The 21,753-nt window shown below is 45.0% G+C and overlaps 1 long non-coding RNA gene across 4 annotated transcripts in view; it reads left to right on the forward strand.

The window, feature by feature from the left end:
* The window catches only part of LOC116217452, a 52,727-nt gene extending 30,980 nt beyond the window's left edge, over nucleotides 1–21,747 (forward strand). Inside the window, exons 4-7 of one of the 4 annotated variants that reach the window (XR_004162015.1) lie at nucleotides 10,031–10,216; nucleotides 13,111–13,534; nucleotides 14,027–14,083; nucleotides 20,164–21,747. This is a non-coding gene — a long non-coding RNA (uncharacterized LOC116217452). The remainder of the gene's footprint in view (nucleotides 1–10,030; nucleotides 10,217–13,110; nucleotides 13,535–14,026; nucleotides 14,084–20,163) is intronic. The other 3 variants (XR_004162018.1, XR_004162017.1, XR_004162016.1) reach the window with 3 other exon arrangements.
* Nucleotides 21,748–21,753: the final 6 nt, after the last annotated feature.

Here is a 21,753-nt window from a genome sequence, read left to right on the forward strand (position 1 = left end):
TGCTTTATAAATCAGCATCTTGTGCTGCCACTCCACCCCTCCCCTTCCAGGTCCAGCCCATCTTCTGTTTCACCTGTAGTAGGTGGAAAAATACCACAGTAATGGGCATGTGGGTTTCAGGTCAGATAGTTTCTAATTATTCCTTTGTAGTGTTTGCTCATGACTAGGGAACAGGTGTATTATTCATCTTGCTAGAAGCAAAGAGTTTCCTTCACAGGCTTTCCAGCACTGGACTCCCCTTTGCATATTCAGCTGTTACAGCAATGTCTGCTGGAGAAAAGGAAGTCTGTGCATGTGTTGTGCCTCCTAGCAGCTGGCGTGATGCTCTGTGTGTGCTGCCTAGGGTCCCTAGAAGCCAGATCTGTGCCCTGTATGTACTGGGGGTTTAGTGGAGCAAAGCTCCATCAAGTTTCTCAATTTGGAGTTCACTCTTTATTTGTGGATTGCATTTATTGTGGTTTTTAACTTTCATGCATAACTGAAAGAAATAACTTCCAAGTGCATTTTCAGTAAGAGCAGTTACCCAAATACTGCATGTAAATGGTCTGTACGAATTACAAGCTTCCATATGGGAGTCATAAAGACTTATGACACACTTGATGCCTACTCTATCTCATCAGTCAGAAGTAACATTAACTTTTTCTACATCCCTGCAATTTTACTGAATTAATACAAAGTTATACATGTGGAAATATTCTCTGTGCTTTAACGTTATTTTGGGGAAGAGTGTCTTTCATCTGCCTGGCAGAACTGGTCTCAAAGCACAAGGTTGCAGCAGTTGGTGTTCTGCACTGCGTGATTCATGGGCTTAAAACTGCATCGTCTGAGATGCTGTGAGGTACCACAGTCCTTAGCAGGTGACTGAAACTGTGGTAAGAGATATGACATGTTAGAAGAAACTAACAGTGGCCATTTCAAGCCAGATGAATAAGCTGTTGGTAGGGAAGACAAGCAAAAAACATCCCTTACTACTTAAACAGCATAAACAAATCCGTGTTCAAATTATAGATGGGCTCCAGTAAGTAGTGTCGTACTTATCCTTCTTAAATAATTATCATATTTATAAGTAAAGCTGTTTATATTTCTCAGTTTACGTCTATTGGTCTTTTCCCATGGCATTCTCAATCTTAGGATGTTATGCAAGATACAGAAGTACACCTGGAAAGGTTTCACATTCAGTTTCTCCTGTTTATTTTATTGAGAATTGGATCGTATCCTGGAGCTCGAATAGAAACCTTTTCATACATGTACAAGCATTTGAGATTTCATAATATGTGCCATATACAAGAACACACACTGATTGCATCCAGTGTGATGCCCATTACCAAGGCACTGGAACCACGAGGATCAAGAATTGTGGTGAGCAGATTTGGCACCAAATTCATGCTGATACTGGAAATGAGGGGCTTTCAAAGGCAAACACATACTTGGAAGTAGAGAAGTGCCATCCAGACATGTCGTTGTGTTATCCTTCAGATTTATTAGTGAAGTCAGCAGGCTGGAGAATGTGGAAATAGGATAGCATACTTGACTTCTTCACTGGTAATTTTTAACTGGGAACCTGGATTCACAATCCATCTCTGAGGAATAACTGGTAGGTGGAACACAGGAATGTATATAGTATCCTGCTGTCAATTGACTTGTGGAAATAAGTAATAATTTGTGATTTAGGATGTCATCTGGGTCATTTTGGCAGGTTTTGCATTTCTCTTCTCAAAGTCATGATGACTTTTGCCTGAGGATAAATGTTAGAAATGCAGTTAGAGAAGTGTTTGGCACCAAAGCAGGCTGTATGCTTTGGTCTAGCTGCAGCATTTACACTGAAGTATCTCTTACTAAAGGAAGTTCTTGTAGAAAATTAATTAAACTGAGAAAGCCCTGTGACAGTGCCATAGTGTAATAGTATACAAGGTATTGACCTGGGATTGCCTTGCTAACAAATGGTCTGTTATGAGTTGCCAAGTTAAAAAATAAGAAACTGATGGTTAAAAAGCTCAGTGGCAGGGGTTTTGTTAACTTTTGGAATGGTTGTTTTCCTGGTAAATTACAAAGTGCCAACGAGAAGTGCTATAAAAGGCAAATCCCATGTTATGAACCAACATACTGTGGTTGGGCAGTGTAATATCCCACTGTTGGGAGCACTGATCTTGTTTTTTATTGTTTAGCCCTGCTGCAAAAGTATCAGAAATAAAGCCCAGGTGAGGAGCCAGGCTGCAGTTCTGGACAAGTGCATATAGACCATTGAATTCTGGCAGTGAAGTGTTTTTCCCTTGGTTTGGCAAGATGTGACATGCATCGAGAGGAATAAAACCCGTGCCTGTGCCAGAGAGCTGTAATCATCACGTGAGTTCCCAGTGTGTCTCAACACTCAGAGCTGAGCTCTGGTTTGAAGGTAAAATAAATGCGTGTTGTTCTGATTTCTAAACACTGGTCTAGAAAAATAGCAATTGTCCTTTCTAAAATATTGTCTTATTTTGATCCTGTTCTAAGGTTATGTCTGTTAGCAAGTGCTGCACAAGGACAAACGAGAATGTTTGGCTGTTTATTGTGCCGAGATGTCTGTTGTACTGTGTGAAGGCTGCAGGCTTGCTGGTACAAGACTCAGGGTCTTGTATTTGTTCTGCTTGTGCAGAGAAGGGGAAAATGGTTGTAAAAGCTTTTGGAGTAAAGAAGCAGTAGAATGGATTTGCCTGCCTTTTTCTTCTGCAGATGTTTACCCTTGGAAATATTAGAGTTTTATTTACATGCCTCCTGAGCCTGCATTTGCAAAATGGGCACTGTGCAGCTTTAGAAGATGCAGGTTTGGGTGGTGGTAGACGTATTACTTGTTTGCTTTCCCAAGACTTGTTGCCTTTCCTCTGGGAGAGCAGCAGAGGGAGCACAGCAGCCTCTGTGCTCAGTGCTTTCCTTCTTTATTCATTGTTTTACAGCAGCAAAAATATGGTTTTGGGGTACAGCGTGCACTTCTTGTTGCCTTAGTACACGCCTATCTCTGGTTGTAGGGCAATGTGTTGTGCTGCTTTTTATCTTGCATTGTAAAGGTAAAACCAGATCTGAAGTTCAGACGAGCATTTCATCCTGCTAAAGTCATCTTTCAAAGGCAGAATAGAACTGTAGAGAGGTTAGGCGTTGCTGACAGGTATGTGGATGTGCTGTGGGGATGGGTTGTGTGCAGCCAGCTTCTTCCAGTGGCTGTTGGGCTGAGAACACCTTCTGGGTTCCTCCATTAGCAAAGGTAGAAAGCTGGGAGGATTCCCCTCTTCCTTACTCAGGGAGAGGAAGAGCTCTGAGCAGAGGGAAAAGCTGTTGTTAAATCTTCTTATCCTGAAGTCAAAGATGTTAAACTGCAATCCATAGGTGCATGTGATGAATGTTATTCTTGTATTGATACTGCCCATATAGTGCTCTGTGTCTGAGTGCCTGCAGCACCTGCCTTCAGTGCTGAACAAGTTGTGTTCACTGCATGGAGTTCATGGAAAGATGCATTTCTGTGCTCTTTCATCATTTGCTTTCTTGTTTATCAGAGAAGAGTATGAAATTATCAGGTACTCAGCTTTTAAGATGGCACTTTAAGTAGAACTGTAGTCTGCCTCAATAGCAGTAGTTGACCTTCTGTCCCTAAAGACAGGGTACAGTCACTGCTGGTGTAGCTTGAGAGAAAGTTTTATCTCCATTCTATAAAAGGAATTGCTGCACCTCGATGCATTTTGGAGCTCACGCGTTGTTGAGCTGATTTTTGTGTATCCACAAGCGATAGCACAGATAAAATAGATCATTTCATGCATATTTTTCAATACATCATTTATTTCTTCCCTTTATCCGAAGAAGAGGCAGGCATGGAAGAAGCGACTGGTCTTGTTATCTCTAGTCCTTGCTTATAGAGTTTCATCTTAAATTCTACAACAAGGCAGTCATAGATATTGAGCTGCTTTTTAATGTGGAGAATTGCTCGTTTGAGACCTTTTCAGGTGGATCATGAAGAAGCCACGACTGCCTTGTGCTACACCCAAAGTGACTGTGGGTTGTGTGAAGCAGGGAGCTGCAGAGCTCTGTCTTTCACAGCGTGCTGCTGACTGCTGAACTCGCTGCTCCCTGCCTTAAGGAAGTTCAAAAAGAGAAGTAAAACTTGCACGTTTTTTGTGGGTCGGGGTGGGGTGCAGGACTCAGCCAAGCCCCTTCACGTGCCTTTGATAAATATGAAACGAGCAATCTGTTGAAATGTTATGTTTCTGAGCGGAAAAAAATAAATAGAAGCCACAGGTGAGGCACAAGATCTTGGATTTTCTTCCTGCTTCTTAGCACTGGTGATATGAACCATTACTCAAACCTTCCAGAATGTAGTATTAAAGGAATTAGGAAAATTGAACTTCCTCCTTTTTACGACTGCCTGGTGCTGCCCAGAGGTTTGTTTAGGGCTGAAAGCTTTTCTTCTTTAAACATTCTGATGTTTTCAGTGTTTCATTTGCAATTATATGTAATTTATAGGAATTTAATAATTTCAGTCTTTTGTTATGTTTTAATACGTTTTTCCTTTTAAAATGCTCTATAACGTGCCAGTCAGGTATTCCAAACCAGTATATCTGGAGCTTGCACAGCTGACTTGTATTTGCAGTCTACATTCAGTCCTCTACAACAACATATCCAACCTCATTCCTGAGAGATGTCACAGCCCATCAAGTGACAGGGGCAAGGCAACTGTGCAATGGGATGAAAAAGGAAGAGTTAAGAGAAAGATGTGAATATAGACCCGTGTGCAGCTGAAGTTGGGCACATGGGAAGAGAAAGTGGATGGTAGCACAAAGGTATGTTTACCCTAAAGCACCTCTGCAAGCATAGGAAAGGAAGCTTTGGGGCAGAGTTTCACTTGTAAAATATTTGGTGTGTGCAGTGCTTGTTTCTAAACAGTGGTGTAAAGTAACAGCATTCTATGGTTAGCAAAGATTTCCATACACAGCCACTGGAAGGATGTTGTCCATTATTAGGCCTGAAGTTCTTGCAAGAGCTCTTTGGTCTTGTGGCTCTTGCTATTTTTATGATGGAAAGCAGGTCATTGGACTAACGTGACTGTACAAGCAATTGAGAACTGATACAGCAGGGCACGATGTTGACTATGAGATAATTCACATTGTAAAGCTGCTGAGGTGCCACAGCCAGATGTTTACTGGCTGGTTGACCTCTATTGGAAAGTGATTAAAAATGAATCAGTTGGTTGAATGTGGGTTGTTCAAACAGATGGATTTTATTTATTTTTTGATCCCGTGATGGCTCTGCATTGATGTCATGTCACCCAAGAGCTCTACTAACAGAAAATGACGGTTTGTGAGCACAGCAGGGATGAGTATGTCAGCTGAGAATGCCAAGATGCTGGCTCACAGCTTGCAACAGCTGCTGGCAGAGCAAGTCTGGACCTTTAGTCACAGTCTGCAAGGCCAAAGGCTGGGACTGACGAAGTGATGGCTCATGGTTTACAAGACCTGACAGCCAGTGACCATTGCATGGATGCAGATTGACCTCTGTTTGCTATTCCCACCTGGGACTGTGCTTGCAGGCAGGGAGCAAAGCTTACATTGCCAGTGTTGGAGTGGGCATTGAGAGAGGTGGGCTTCAGCAGCGAAGAGAAGAGTGGAGCATGTTTTAAAATGGCTGTTCTTAAAATTATTTTTTCGTTTTGCCTTTGCATCTGCATTCCCAGAAAACTGGGTAGGTTGTAAGAGCAGTGGTAGGAATCAATTGAAGCATTTAATAGAGTGTGTTGTGTCCTTTTCTTCCCTTTATTTTCTTCCCACTTACGTGTGATATTGTAGTGGAATTCAGCAGGCTGCTTTAAATGGTGTGGATGGAAAGAGAGCTTTCCCTTCTCAATTATACCTTTAGAGATATTTCAGAGAACATGTGTATATTTCATTTTTATTGTATTTCCTTCTGAGATTGTCAGCTTTCAATAGCAGTCACGTCTACGTGCTTTCAGAAACTTTCAGAGTGAGAGAAAATGGTCTTTGAAGTGGTTCTGGGTGTGACACAACGGAGATGTTTGAGCTGCAAAGTGAAGTTGAAAGCAGCATTTTGTCTGTGGAATTTAAAAACCACGTGGGTTTGTATGCAGCCCAGAGCAGTGTGAAATGTCACCCGTGTAGACCTTGCACTGAAAATGCTTGGGGTCAGGAAAAACTCGTTTCGTATTTGTCAAAGGCACGTGAAGGGACTCAGCTGGGCCCTGTGCCCTCAGCACCAGTGTCTGTGCTGTGGTCTCACGCTGGTTTCCCTGCCCTTGGCTCCATCCAGTTTCACATGCAGTGATGGCCTTGAGGGGAGCAATTGGCGGTAAGGAAGGAGGAGGCTGTGCTCCTCCCATGGGCTGAGTGCATCCCTCTGCTCCATCCTGGGGCTGTCGGACCTTTCACCTGCTTTCCTCTTGGGAAAATGCCCTCAGCTTGGATTGACACTGAGTATTGTTTGGCTGCTGCTCAGAACCAGTCCAACTGCCCGTTGGATGCAAATTGGTGCAAAGTCAGTTCCCTAAGAATTACAGTTATAGGGTTGGGGCTTGGCTAGCAGGGCCACACAAGCCATGTGTTTTTCAGAGGTAAAAGTGAACCAAAACGTGTTCCAGAGGACTGTATGGCCCAGGAATGACAGCAGCCATGCTCAGGGACCCACTGGCTCTTATAGGAAGGGACAGGCTCTTGTTCAGTACAATATTGATGATTTTTAAAGAAGCTCACATGTTGTTTTGAATTGGGCCATAGCTGCTACATGCTGCTTTCTGACTTAGTGACGTCTATGTTAGTAACAGCCAGGCTTTTTCTTAAGGTATTTTTTTCATTCTTTCTCACCTCTAAAATAATTACGAATTGGATGGACAGAAGTTATTCTGATTAGGAATAATTAGTTGATATTTAATAAAGCCTCATGCTTTGTGCTGTCACCCTGGCTTCTATGTGAAGTCTGTTTCTGCACTCTGCAGCACTTGAGTTAGTAGAAGTTTGAGTCACTGTTGGGAGAGAAGATGAATTCTGAGCCTGATGGGCTGGAAACTTGGACATGATGTTGACAGCATCTTTGAATTCGTGTCCCATTGTGGCCCGTGCAGCTTTGGGATTGGCTTGAGACAGCATGGTTAATGTTGGAAAAGGCATTTCACAGAGGCTGCCAAGTCTTGTTAGATGTGACATGTACTCAAGTGTTTTGTAGTTTTGTTCTGGTGAAATGTTTGTATTGAACAGTTCCAAAATATTGTCTTCAGTAGAAAACGTTCACTGAGCTTAGCTTTTTCCCTGTAGACTTCTCCTTTTGTACATCATTTCTGCAGTGCTTCGTTATTTACTGTGCTCAGCCCCAGAAAGGCCCCATTACCCCATAGGGTTGCAGAATGAGACCTTTTTAGTACCACCCTTCAAGGCTCAGCCCTGGGCAGCCTATGCATGTCCACTACGTGCCGGGGTTGTTTTTCCACCAGTAGATCAAAAGAGGTCAGGAGCATCATTGCCTCTTTATGGATGGAGAAGCTGAGTCACAGAGGGGCAGCAGCCTGCAGAAGAACCAGGAAATCTGCAGACATCATGGTCACAGTGTCACAGCTCTGTGATGTGCTGCTCTGTGGGGCTGTCAATCTGCTCCAGGGTTTGCACAGCTGGCTGCCCCACAACCTGAGTGCTCCCACAGTGAAATGAATGGCAGTAGTGAGGTAGTAGTGAGACCCAAGCTTTCTGCTTGCTTCATTTGCGTCCCTTTGCCGTATAATTTGCTTGATGGCTGAGAAACATAATGAGATCCCCTAGTATAAAATTGCTTAGGATGAGATACAGCTCATCTCATTTAACTCTGAGGCTGCGCTAGTCACACAGTTTGTCTTTATAGCCAAAGGGAAGAAAGAAGCACCTCCAGACAGCAATTCATCTCGTTTGTGTTAAGCATATATGAGATAATGATTACACTGTGGAGGCATGCTGCTCTCTGCCTGAACAGAGGAGGAGCCTGGAAGAATAATTTGGATGAAATCCCTGGCTTTTAGGGGAGGCGAGTCCTGTCCTGAGGAACAAATGCCTATAGATGAGCCCAGGTGACATGTTTTAAATGCCAAAATAAGCATTTTTGAAGGATATGGCATATTTTCATTTGGCTTTTGTGTACAGACCTGTCAGAAGGAGTCGCGGATGTGGGCACGTGTTGTCCTTGGGCTTCCAATGACCACATTTAGGCAGGAATTGAGCTTCCGTCTGTCACATCCGTGGGGAAGGATTTGCTGCTATTGCTGATTTTTACCAAGAACGGTTCTGACAAGTCCCGTCAAGTTCTGCTTCAAGAGTAAATTATCCTGAATGCATCTGAGCTGAGTGGATTTGTGAACAAACTAAGTGGGAAGGAGAGGTGCCTATGTGGGCAACGCCGTGCTCAGTATGCAGAGCCCTACAAGTCGGCGGGGTGATGGTTGAGGTCAGTCATGAGTTACATGCAAATAAGAATCGTGGTAATATAAGCAAGCAAACAAGCTGAAATAGCTTGGCAAGATCTCCGCTTTTGATGAGAGGGAGAACAAATTGAGTTGTCTTGGTTGTGGCTCTGCCCCAAGCGCTCCTCCTTGCTGCTGTGCAGCCTGTCTGCACAAGCAATGCAGCAAGCACTGTGCTCCAGCTGATCTCCTTTTGGAAGTCAGCATTGATGATTCCATGGTTCCCCACTTCCAGGCACCTCCCAGGGCAGAGGGGGTCGGAGCACAGCTGCAGAGTTGGAACAGCACGGCCACATCAGCGCTGTGCCCACCACCATGAGCCGCATCACAGCAGTAATTGGTGTTTGCTTGCAAATCGCTTTGCAAAGATGGAGAAATCGCTCAAATGCAAATGATAAATAGGTTGGCTTCCAGAGCCTCTGCATAGCTCACCCTCACAGCTAATTAAGCAGTTAGGAGGTTGGCGTGAATGTAAAATAAAGGATTGAGTCAGACAGCTTTTTTTTTCAGCTTGGTTGTGACTAGACAGCCTTATTCCTTCTCAAGTGTATTGATGAGCTGTGAAACCGACTGGGTTTAGAGAACTGTTGGTAGAGGAATGTGCAGCGTTTTGCCATCTCGATTCCAGGAGGCATCCTAAAAGCCGTCTCTCCTAATGTGAGAGCTGCTTGGTGATGAGATTTACAGTGCTTAGTGCCAGCATGGTAATTTTACTCTAGAAGTTCTCATTCTTCTTGATGATGATGATGGGATTTTAAATTTGGAAATGTGCGTAACTTAGTTACTGACTTGGGGTTTTGTTGGCCATTCTCCACGTGCTTTTCAGCTGGCAATAGTAAACTTGGTCTTTGTCTGCTCATGTAATTCTTTTAAATTGTAGTGCAGTTTGGGCAGCCAGGACAATAGGGACAGATAATGCATTAGGGATGGCTCAAAAAGTTCCAAAATGTATATTATTCCTCTCTCCTAAGGAAAATGTATCGTGGCAAATTGAAATACATGAGTTAGTATTTGCTTCCATGGAAGTGAAATCTGGTACTTTGATAGCTGATATGGATATAATAATGCCTCACTTACAGCTATTTCAGGACCCTGAAAATTTCCACTTGTTGGAAAAATGAGGCTTTGTAATCACAGCATGTAGAAATGGATGCTGCTGCATCGTTTGAAAATAAATTACTTTTCAATGTAATGTATTTGAAGATTAATAACTGAACATCCATTCAAGAAAGCTCTTTGGACAAAGAACTATGTTTATTGGGTTGGTACATAAAATCAGAAGTGCATTCAAATATTCCTGTCTTGCAGATCATCCTAAAGTGTATTATTCAGCTGCTGAAGTGAAACTACAAAATGAGTATCATTTTATATTAAAATGTGTGCAAAGTTAAAGGAGAGGAAGAATTATGTGCTACACAGTAGGAAAAGACGACTGAAATACACCAGCGAAACAATTGAGCAGGCCTCAGAAATTGGGAAAGGGAAAATAGCATCGTAAGGAGAGGTGGTTGTAATGCAGTGCTGGTGCTGGGGGAACTGTCTTGTACTCTGCAAAGTAATGTTGTGATTTCTCCTCACCAGAATGATGAGTGGACTGAATCTGCAGAAGGTGACAGAAACTAAAAGCTCAGTGTTCGTTTTTGTTTGCGAAGTTGGGTTCTCTAAGGAAGAGACAAAAATGAGCAGACTTGCATCGGAATTACAGCGCTTTGGTTTTGACCCATCAGAGGAAACTGGCACCACATCACAGAGCTGCATCATCCCCAGGTAAGATCCTCACTTACGCCCTTTCCCCCAAATCCATCTCTGCTCCTGAGTCACTGAGCTGTGAAGTTAAGCCCAACCACTGTGGGCTTTCCCTCTAAGCAGGACTTTGACCCACTGCATTCAGCTTCCTGCTGTGGGTTTCAGGCTGGGTTGCAAGGTTCTGTCTTTCCTTCTGAACTCGGTGATCTTGAAGGTCTTTCCAACCTGAGCGATTCTGTGATTGGACTTCATGAAACTGAGGTAAAGCAGTAGAGTGCATTTGACCCTCATGGTGGGCAGCTTGAAGTTGCTGGAGGTGAAGAGCATGCCTGCTGCTACTGCTGGGTGCTGCTGGTCAGCATTCTGTCCTGCCTGCCTTCAGACACATCCCTTCTTGTTACTAGCTGCCACTGACAGATTTTGCTTTTGATTTACACCGACCCCATTACTCAGCAAGAGCAAGCTGTAAATTAGTGCTTGAGAAGTATGAAATGAATGAATGCCTGCAAAGATCTGCCAGGTACTGCTCTGGATCCATATATGATTTGCATGTGCTTCATTTCCTTATGGAGATGAGTCAGAGATAAAAGAGTTTCAGTCCAGTGAGGAACTGAGCATCTGCTTTAAGTAGCTGCACGTTCTTGATTTCTCTTGAGAGGGAGATAACAGGGGCTGTGATACCTCCTGCAGTACCTTTGGGACGGGGAGTATCAGGAGAACAAAATGAAAGCCTGTACTGCAGCAAGCCAGCCAGACAGTGCCTGAGCATCCCCAGAGTAGCTGGACTCTGTCCTGCAACCAGCACTGTCCCCGTCCCTTTTGTGTAAAACATTCTTTTGTTTCCTTCAAACCATCCCTAAAGTTCCTTTGTTCATTTCTTGCATCAATTTGAGGTGCTCTTGGCACTGTGCTTCCTGGCATCGTTTTTCTCTGTATGTTTCTAAGCTGTTAAATGCATTTCAGCTGGAGGTTTTGCTCTGTAAATTGTTCTGTGCATGCAGTGCAACATGGACTGGGCTGTCAGCAGTTATTTAGGGTGTAAAAGCAAGTTTTGAGTTTTCAGGACTGCCCATGGTGTGATCTGATGTTCAAAACTAGAGATGCTGGCTGTGTGCATCGTGTTTCTTGCAATTGAATGCCCAGCTGGGGCACACAGTGCTGTAACCTCACAGCTGCTGTGGTCTGTATTCACTGGGCACATTTTCCTGCAGACACATGGTGAGCATGAACATGGATTTTCTTATTTATGTGCATTTTTCCTTGCTTTTCCCTAAAGAGGAGAGCCTGGCTGCAATACCAGCATAGCAGGCAGGAGAGGGAGCTTTCTCCTTTGCATGTCACATTGCTGGCTGTGATTAATTCCTTTGGTTTTGTGAGCTGGGGTGTCGTTGCATTATAAAGGGTGTTTATGGAGATAATCCACTTATCAGCCCAAGCACACATTCTCTCTCCACCAGAAAACAAATTGCTTCTGTCCTCACTTAGAGAGATTGTAAGGGCTATCCTAAACTAAAGGAACAGGGGAGGACATGGCACGAGGCTGTTAATACCAGAAACAAAAGCAGAAGCAGGAGACAAATAAATGAATTTATTAAAGAACAGCTGCAAAATACAAGTGATCTACTTCAGCAACTCATTCATCAAGGGGGTTTGGCCTTGCCTCATTGTAATCTAAATTGAATCTAATTTAGATTCCAGGCAAGGGATGGGAATCCTTTCCTGAACCAAAACAAGCCTTGCCACCTCCTACCTTTCCATTACTCATTCCTTAATTTGTTTGGGTTTGTTATGTAGGACGCTCAGGAAGAATAGCTTAAAGCTGTGTGTGCCTGTGCTGAGTCTGATGTTGTAATCACTGCTTTGCCATGCACTGGGCTGACTTTTTGGTGCAGAGAGAGCACCCAGAGCTGGCAGCATGCCTCTGCCCAGGACCCCAGCTCCTCAGTGTGAACATCTCTCCTGAGCACTGGCTCTCTTGCTCTGCTGCTTCACTTAGTGTTTGGGAGCCCACTACACACTTGGGATCAAGCAGTTTCTGTTCTTTCTCTCTAAAAATCAGCTCTGCTGGTGCCTACACGCATCCAGCCCACCCCAGAGACAGACATTGGCAGGTAGTTTCCTGCAGTTTTGAGATATCCTGCTTGCTGACCTACTTTCTGTTCTGGCATTATGTGTTGATAAACAGCAAAACTCAGCCTCATAGCCTGTGTATGTCTGGAAAGACCCAAGGGCAGAACTCCAGTCTTCATCTTCATGCTCATCAGTGCTGCATGCCCTAATTCTGTATTGGTAGCCAGCTTGTGCTTGCCAGCCTGCTTGCAGAAAGTGTTACAGGCCACGTGAGAGGTGGGTGATTAACTGCATAGAGGCAACCAGCTGGCAATGGGAATGAGTGTGGGAATGCTGCTTCCTTCCCACTTCCAAGCTCTGCACCAAAGAATGAGAACCTCTGTCACACATGAACTGCATTCTAGACTGCTCCAGGGAAGGGCTGGGGAGTTTTGCTTAAGGTTGAAGTAGGAAATTCCAGCTGAAGCTGAGACTGGGTTGGCCTCAATAGAGCAGGACACAGGTGGGAAAACATTTCCTTTTCTGAGATTCCTTGAATGAGTACTGGGGTCTGCTATGCAAGGCAGGCAGTTCTCCTGATCCAGTAGCTGTGCTTTCTGCTGCACCAACCTGCTGTAGTGAAGCTCTCCTCTTTCTCCCTGAAGGACTCCTGATGCTGCTCAGCCCTCTGATGCTGTTCAGCATCACTGTACCTATGAGAACTCCCATCTTATTACATTATGAGCTGAAAGGAATTTGCAGTTTGGTGGCCAGGAATGTTGAAACGCCTCCTGAGGTAGTGTATAAAGTTTATATCTTGGAGATAGCTCCTACTCACAGCAGGGTGTTTGTGTTGTGTTTTCCAGATGTAGTCAGAAGACTTTAGCCTTTCAAGCCCATTTTTTGGCTTTGAGACTGGAACAACACTCAGGAAAATCTTATCTGCTGCAGGAAACATTCCTACCTGCATTATCAGTTGTAGCCTGTCCTCAGAGTCGTGCAGTGGATTCCCAAGGTTGTGTTCAGGTCTGTGCTGTGCTGCAGCAGCAGCTGTGTGAAGTGGTTTAAGGTAAGAAGATGCTGCCATCCTCAGCAGGAGCAGCTGCTGGTACTGAAATGTTAGCATGTGGGCATCCATGTGTTCCACGAGCAAGATGGGGAAGAGAAGGGATTGTAAAGCTTTGCCTGGAAAGGGAAACGAGTGAGAAGGTTTTGCTGAGCAAGCTGTGTCCAGGCAGAAGACCAGGATTGATAAACAGACCTGTGCATGATCATGGGGCAGCAATGAAGGTATGAATGCAATGAAGGGGTCAGTGGTGGGGCGGAGGCCGTGTAACCTGGTCATGGCAACAGGAAACAGGAAGGCAGGGGCCCTCGCCTCAACCTGGCTTTAATCTGTGGCCTTCAGCAAAGTGCTTGGCCTCGGTCAGCCCCTGTGCCTCCTGCTGGGGTTGGTCCTCGTGGGCTGCAGTGGTTGAGGGACTGATTCGTTGGCAGCACCTCCAGAAATCAGGAGGTGATAGGGAAGGGATATTGAAAACCCGAATGTATTTAGCATCAGTTATCTCTGGAGTTTGCCCCGTGTATCTAAATGGTCTTCCAAATTCTACTTCTATGCACCCTATAATAATTGGGGTGGAAAATTGGCGTGTTTCATGGTATTTTGGGTGAACTCAAATTAGCTGTTGTGATTAAGATACTTGTTGATAGTTTGCTGTTAATTTTTAAAGTGATTTTAGATTACAGTTCCTGTAAAAATGCAGTTTTCTTTCTTGCTTTCAGAGAATGAAAGAAGCTGCCCTGACACATCACAGAAAGCACGTTTCTTTCTAAATCAAAGTAAGCTCCCAGCATTCACTGAGGATGTGTGAAATCCTTATTTCTCCTTCAGAAATAGCTCCGTGCTTGCGTGTGCTGCACTGAAGTTGTGTCATTTCTTGGGGAAACAACCCATGTTGATACTGGTTGTGTGTTGTTGTTCTTAGACGCTGGGAAAGGGCTCTCACTCCTGTGGTATGTGAGGGGAAAAAAAACCTATTTATAGAACAAACAGCTCCTTTGTTAGAATATGTCATCTGGTTTATATCAGGATGGGTGTAGGAGGAGGAAGGACTGTGGTAAAAGCAGTGGGAGTTGCCCTCTGCAGTGTGCAGCTCAAACCCAATGAGCACCTTTCTCTCTGGCACCCAGAGCTGTGCAGGGAGAGCAGTTATGCACTGGAGATGGGAATATAATCCCTACCAGGCAAAGGGGGGATGTTTTAAGTGCAGCCAACTGGAAACATCTGTCAGGGTTGTGCTTTGGAATGCACAGCCTGGTTTTAATGTAATGAAATTTCTGGCATAAAACTACATGTGTTTTTATAAGAAAAAAAATAATATATATATATATATATATATATTTCTCCCTCAGTGGTTTTGTTCAAAGTCTTCTGAAAAATAGTGGGTATCCCATGATGTCTGTGGTATTCGTTCAGGTGCATGAAGGTTCATGGTGACCTCTGTTCTGCTGATCCTACCCATAAAAACCCGTAGAAAGTCTTGAAAATAAAAGATCTTGGCTTTAGAATGGAAACTGTTCTTCCAGAAACGTTTTTATATTGGAGGTTGTTTACACTGGAAGTAATAAGTAGCTGTTGGAGGTGTACTGTGAGCATCCTGGGTGCTTGAATGATCACAATTTAGAAACTCAGGTACTGTTAGCAGCTGTGTAGTGCCATTGGAATGGGAATGATCACACCACTCCTCACTGGGTCACCTGGGTACTCTTTCACCTCATTCCTACAGGGCTATTGTGATACTATGGATGGCTTTCAATACCCCAACCTGTATATAGAGGGACACATATAGTTGCCTCTTTGAGTAGCATACATGTGTATGGGGTTCTCTCCCTGATGTGATCAGCATGGCTCCTTATGCACAGCCTACTGTTTTCCTTGGGTGATTGTTGTCTGGACAGGGATCCTGTGGGGCTGAATCTGTGCAAATAGGAAAGAAAAGAGACAAAAGGCACAGCAAGTGATTTCTTGTTTTGATTATTCAAATGTACACATAGTAATAGCAAGGAAAATGTATTGGAAGTGCAGATAAAACTTAATTCTCTTATAGCAGCAAGCTTCTCTCTCATTTATGAGTAATAATAAGCACCCTTTTCTTTTAATAAGGAGTTCTTCCAATAGCAATGGCCTTCTGGAAACACGGTGCTGGAATGCTGGATTTCTGCTGTGTGAGTGTGATTGGGGAGCATCCACCAACAGCATCCCATGTTCTTGAGTTGGAGGGCCCCACCTCTAGTGCTGGAGGTCTCTCTTTCCGAAGTTAAGTACCATCCAAAAAATTGGGTTTGGTTTCATTAGTATTGAGGGTGGACAAATAATAATGGCACCTTTAGGACCAAGAACACTCTTGGTTTCATCCTCGCTGTGGTGCTGGCAGTTGACCCTGATTTTTAGCCTTGGCCAAAACACAGACTTGAGCTGATGACCTAGTTTAAGCTGACCTTGAAATACGCAACCACAGTGACCTCCAAGCAATTAATTATCTGACTCAGGTAGCTGGCCATCCTGTCCATGGAACGTGATGTAGGGGTGCTTTTGTTCTGCTCTGTTCAAGGACTGCTGCTGGAATTGCATTATTCCCTGTTCCTGCCAGCCTGTCTGATTCCCCAACTATCTCTAGGTTTTTAAATCACTTTATCTTACCTGGCTGATATCTGGCTGGAATGCACAGATATCTGTGTATGATATCAGCAGTTACTGATTCATTCTTCTTAGAGCATCTTGTTTATTAATTATAGCCAACGCCAGTGTTTTTATATGGTCTGTATCTTCTTGATAAAAGTAGTGACTCACTGTAATTGGTCACTGCATGCAATACAGTCTATTTTTGTGTAGTGTCCTCTCTGTTCAATGCAAAGCACGTGATCTGTGGAGGCACCATGGAGGAAAAAGCAGTGAGAGGGGCTGAGGGCAGACAGGGCTGCAGATGAGCTGCAGACAGGGCAGAATGACAGAGCAAATTGAGGGAGGTGTAGGAGGCGCAGGGGTTGGCAGGGCAAAGAGGACAGCAAGAGGTGAAACAGGAGGAGTGAGGGCAAGGTGAGTGTGTGGATGGAGTTGGTGCTGCATTCCAAACTTAGGTCTGGGGAGGACTTTCTGCCTCCCTCTTGCTTTTACTGCGTCGCAGAAATCTGATGTCCTCGTTAAGCATCACTTACGTCCTTTATGGCCAAATGCTTTTAGCCTTGGCAGGCAGTGAACAAAGCTGGTCTATTTGCAGGGATTTCATGGTTTTGCTGTATCAGGAATTTCAGGTCTTTGGGGTGAAAGGGCCCTGTTCAGCCTCGCACACAAAGTGTTAAGTATTGCATTCCGCCTGACAGCCACCACGTGCAGCTTTGACGTAGGTTTGTTTTTCACCTCAGAAAAGTGAAGTACTTCTGGAGAATTTCTCAGTAACCAGGGAAAGGTGTAAGTGAGGGACACGTACTCTATTTGTGGATAAGTTAAAGAGGTGAAATTTGCAGAGGTGAAGTTTGGGGTTGCCCAGCTTGTTGGTAGAATATTAAGAAGAATCCAGGCCAGAAATGGAACATCACAGACTTATGGGATCCATTCTTGTTGTACAACTCATGGCTCTTCCACAGTAAGTTTTGTTCTCAGTTGATTTTTAATTATTGACCAGCTGAGACCCTGGACGACTCACAGCCATGAGATCACGGGACAGAAAGCCAGAAAGGCTCGTCCACTGAGCAAAGTCTCGTGCGTGCAAGGTGATGGGGACTCATGAGGTGAACAGTGAACAACAAACCCATCAGAGGGGAGCATAGGAGCGCACTAACGCAGTGCATCTCCAGCTCTGTAGAAGCGCATTGCCTCCCTGTGCGGGGAGGAGCCGCGCTTTGCCGGAGCGCTCCGTAACGCAGAGAGAACAGCGCCCTCTGGCGGCCGTCAGCGGCACTGCAAACCCCGCCGGGCTGCGCGTAACCTCTCCTTTCCTATAGAATTTGGGTAGAAACCAGTGGTTGCTCTCTCTCTCTCTCTCTCTCTCTCTTTTTTTAATGCTTGTTTCTTTGTGTAAAGTTAATAGAACGACTAAAACGCAGCGAGCTGTAGCAGAATACCTAGCCAGGAGAAGGTGCTTGCTTCAAGGGTGTTGAAGTTCTCTTTGAAAATATAGCTTTGAAAGCAAAAGAGACTTTTTACAGATTTAAAGCTCTGTGAAACTTGCATTACTTTACCCAGCAACTTTGAATTTGACCGAGAAGGCATTTCTCACTGTCAAAAGACCTTTCAGATTTGTCATATTGAAGCTGGAATAATTGTTTTTCCTTTTTTACATGTGATGTCTGATATATTACAAATGTGCTTGTTCTTTTAGCTGAAAGATGATGACAGTTGTGCTATGGAAGAGAGAGCTGGAAACACGCAGATGGAAGGCACAGGACAAGCCAAAAACTGAGAAAGTTTCTTTTTCACAATGGGAGACACAGCAGTGCAAGATAGTGAATATATGCAGCCATACATGGGCTGTGTTCCTGAATCCTTTGTATTCCCTGGTCAAACAAATCACATTTGAGAAGCAGCATTCTAGGGACTTGGAAAAGGAGTTAATGATGTGTTTTCCTTGTTTAATGCTGGCTGTAGGGAGGTTCAGCCTTACCCTTTAAGGAAGAAAACTGCAGTGGCTTTCAATCCAATTCAGCCAAGGTAAGATGGTAACACTTGGTGCACAGGATTTTATTTTACTGAAGAAGAGTCATTGCAAGGTGCTAAAATAATTGATGCAGCGGTGTATTTCAGTAGCAGTAAGAGTTTTAAGAGTACGAGAAATTAAATGAGCAAATGTGAATGACTGCGTGTGGCAATCTGCTGCTAATGGATTTCCATCCACTGCTGAAATGAATGGGCTGAGGAGAGGCCTAAAAGCATAGCTGTGAAAGTGCCACCTTGTTAAATAGCAGATTGGTAAAACAGCACTTCAGTTATAGCACGCAAAGGCTTGCCTACGTGCATATACACTGCTTGAGCTTCTTGGTGCTGAGGCTCAGAAAACAGTATCTCAAAAGTACCTGCAGTGGCACCAGGGCTTAACTGACCACAACGTGGTAGCAATGCGGATGAATGAATCTCAGTGCCAATTTCTCATAAACGGGGCAGTTTTCAACCCAGCCTTCACAGCACACCTGCTGCTAAAAGGGATCCAAGTACACAGGTTGCGTGTGTGAACAGACCTGGGCTTATGCAGTGCTTTTCTGTGTTGGAGGAAGTATTTATCTGAGAGAGAGCACCACTATGAAAGGCACTGAGGACTCACAGACAGCTGGCCTGAGCCCTCTTGTTCATAGAGAGGAGTCTGTATGTCCAGTTCTCCTTGTTTGTAGATCTGAAAAGAAAAGAATTCTAGGAACTAAGGAGGCTTATTGAGCAGACTGTTTTTTCTGGGAGATAAGGATGGCATAGGGATGCTTTGTGTGTTGTCGTTGAAAACAGAAAGGGAGAGCAGTTGGAATTAAGAGGTCAGAATATCACCCATCCAGAGGCCTTGGAGGTCTCTTCTTCAGACATGAGCAGAGCTAGTTGAAGCTCTGGGAGCAGTAGTAAAGTGAGAACATGCACAGTCTGTTTTTGCACTGCTTTGGCTGCCTTGAGGCTGGGATGGCAACGAGAAATTGGTGGCAGCAGTGGGTCTGTGTTGGCTCCTGATGGATGGGAAAGGGGCAAGGAACAAGCTTTGCTGATGTTTAGCTGCACAGCACAGAGGACAGTTGTGCTGAAGTGAGCTGACACGATTATTGCAGTGGCGGAGGGAACTGCTGAGATGGCTGTCACGTGGAGGCCAGAGATGCAGGTTCTGTGCTCCCACTCCCGTAGCCTGGCTCAGAGACCAGAAGATTGAGGGATTAATGGGGGTGGGGGTGCTGAATTTATTTTTTATCTCCTCGTCCTGTTGTGCCTGTGCAGAAGTACCAGCCTTTTCTTCCACCCTTTTTTCTTTTCTTTTTGCTGGTGAAGCATTAACTGGGTGGGTTGCCATAGCAACCCCTGCATGATAAGTTGGGCTGCTTCTTGCAGCTCTCAAGATTTCTCAACATTCATCCCCCTTCACCATGTCCTCTGAAGTGCTAAAATGGCCAAGGGCTTTGTGGCACTGAGCATCCTGCACCCTATGGGCTGTGCCTCTGCTCCAGCCTGCTCCCTGCAGGCATCAGAGCAAGGAGGAGAGGCTGTGCATCCTTAGAGTGGGTGGGTTATGAAGAATATGTGCTCTCCATCTCTCATGCAGCAAAGAAGCTTTCAGTATGATGTCTCGTTTATTTGCAAGGTTTTCTGAAGAGGTCTGGGCAGCATTTAACATCTGTTCAAAACAGGCACGTGGAGATGTTGGAGTGGTTCCCAGCCAAGCCCAGCTCAGAGCAAGAATTAAAGGATCTCTCCCTTTCATTCTAAAAACACACAGCATACCCGAATAGTCCAGGGAGCATGTTCTGGACCAAGAGCATGCACTGCAAATCATCTTTGCTCCATCTCTGGAGGCTTTCAAGGCCAGGCTGGATGTGGCTCTGGGCAGCCTGGTCTGGTGGTTGGCGACCCTGCACGTAACAGGGGGTTGGAAGTGGATGAGCACTGTGGTCCTTTTCAACCCAGGCCATTCTATGAAAATGCTTTGTCTGCAGTGCACATAGAAGTGTGCTCTAGATGGGGAGAGGATGTGATGTCTGTTTGCTTCTCTGCCCTGTGGCTTATTGTGTTTCACCAGCGATTTTCTTCACCCCTGGGCCACGTTTCCCATTTTTAAGTAGTAATTAGAACTCCAGTCTGACCAGGATGAGTAGTGTGCAGTGCTTCAGGTCTGCACATAAATGATCCTGATGGAAAACTTGTTACTGTTTAAGGATGTTTGTTTGTTATGTCATTTCAGTTGGCTGTCAGACGACTTCTGGAGTGCCTGGAGTTAGAGGAGAAGAGGAGGAGCACCAAGGCACCTGAGCTAGGCTGTGCTGAGGATGAAGGGTTAATTAGTGGCTGCTAAGCAAATCATAGAGCTGCTGCATCCTTGTAATCCTAAAGACTTGGACCCTCTCTGCCACTCCTGGCAGTGTTCTCTGGAATAGATGTAAGTAGAGCAGCACAGCACAGTGCAGCTCTGCTGATCCGTGTCCTGCAGCTCCTGGCAGTGCACCTGGCTGCCTGGGAACAGATGTGATTTCCACTGCACTTCGTGAAACAGGTGCTTGTCAAATGAGATGGCTGTGAACATTGTTGAGTGGTTCCTGTGGCTATAAAAATACCCTCCACCAGCACTCATCTGCCACACACAGGATGGATTGTTCCGGAAAAGCTAGGAGCAAATCCTGTAGTTAAGCCTGCCTTTCCTTTTGTTGAGTTGTGGAAACAGTGAGGGGCAATGGGAGATGAGCATGTGACTTTATGTATTATCATCTCTGGGTATTGGAGGTGCTATTTTTGCTTCCTTCAGGGAAAAGGTAATATTCTGATGTGGACATTCACAACAGATGGCTTTTAAGGGAGAAAATGGAAGGGTGTTGCTGACATCTGGTCTCTGCTCCTGGCTCCTGGAGATATATAGGTGTTCTCTTTGGGAAGTTTGATGGTAGCATGGTGGATAAAGCTGGAGAACCCCATGAGCAGAGGAGATAAAAGCTGCCATGGCTTTGCTCAGCCACTGCTGCAATACTTCAGGACTGCAAAGGTTTCAGGGGTCGTAGCCTCCGATACAAACAATTGGATGATGTTTAGGAAGAGCATTCACTGTTTTTGTTCTACGCCTGCTTTGCTCATGCAGTGTAGGGACCAGATTGCATGCATGTGCCCTCAGGATCAAGCTGCAGTGCTGGGAAGGTCCAAACTCAGCACTGTAGTGCCCTGCTGGGGAGTCCATGTCCAGCCTGAGGGCTGAAGCCAATGCTTTCAGATGGCTGCTGTTTTCTGTTGGGTGGTTCTCATCTGTCCAACAGGCACTTCTGGGTTTTGGCAGTTGCTCCCATGTCACTGTCTGATGGAATTGGCCAGGTTTCATTCAATAGATTGTGCTGTGCATTGAGCTGCCATCAGCGCAGATGCTTTGTGAAGAGGGAGCCCATTTAACGAGCGCTTCGTTTCTCCCTCTCTGCCCACTGTGACCTTCAGAGTTGGAGCCTTTCTGGGTGCTGTGGCTCCAGTCCAAGCAGAAAAAACCCAGCCTGCTGCTGGCACCGAGCTCCTGGGAGTCGGACTGGAACACGAGGAGAGGATTTCCCAGTATTTCCAACTGTGACCTTCAGAGCCATACAAATGCTAGTATTAAACTCGTTACAGGCGAAGCCCTCTCGGTGACCTCGCACGGATAACTCTCCCCCTGCTCTTTATCTGGCTTTATTTCCGAGACAGATAAACGATGCTAATATCCCCTCTCCAGCCAAAAGTGAAAAAGAGCACGGCCCCCTCCCCTGACTCCAGCAGAACCCAGCAAGGAAACCTCGAACTGCATCTCCACAACCGGGAGGAGCCC

The sequence above is a fragment of the Meleagris gallopavo genome, chromosome 26, assembly GCF_000146605.3.
Source record: "Meleagris gallopavo isolate NT-WF06-2002-E0010 breed Aviagen turkey brand Nicholas breeding stock chromosome 26, Turkey_5.1, whole genome shotgun sequence".
NCBI classification, from domain to species: Eukaryota; Metazoa; Chordata; class Aves; order Galliformes; family Phasianidae; genus Meleagris; species Meleagris gallopavo.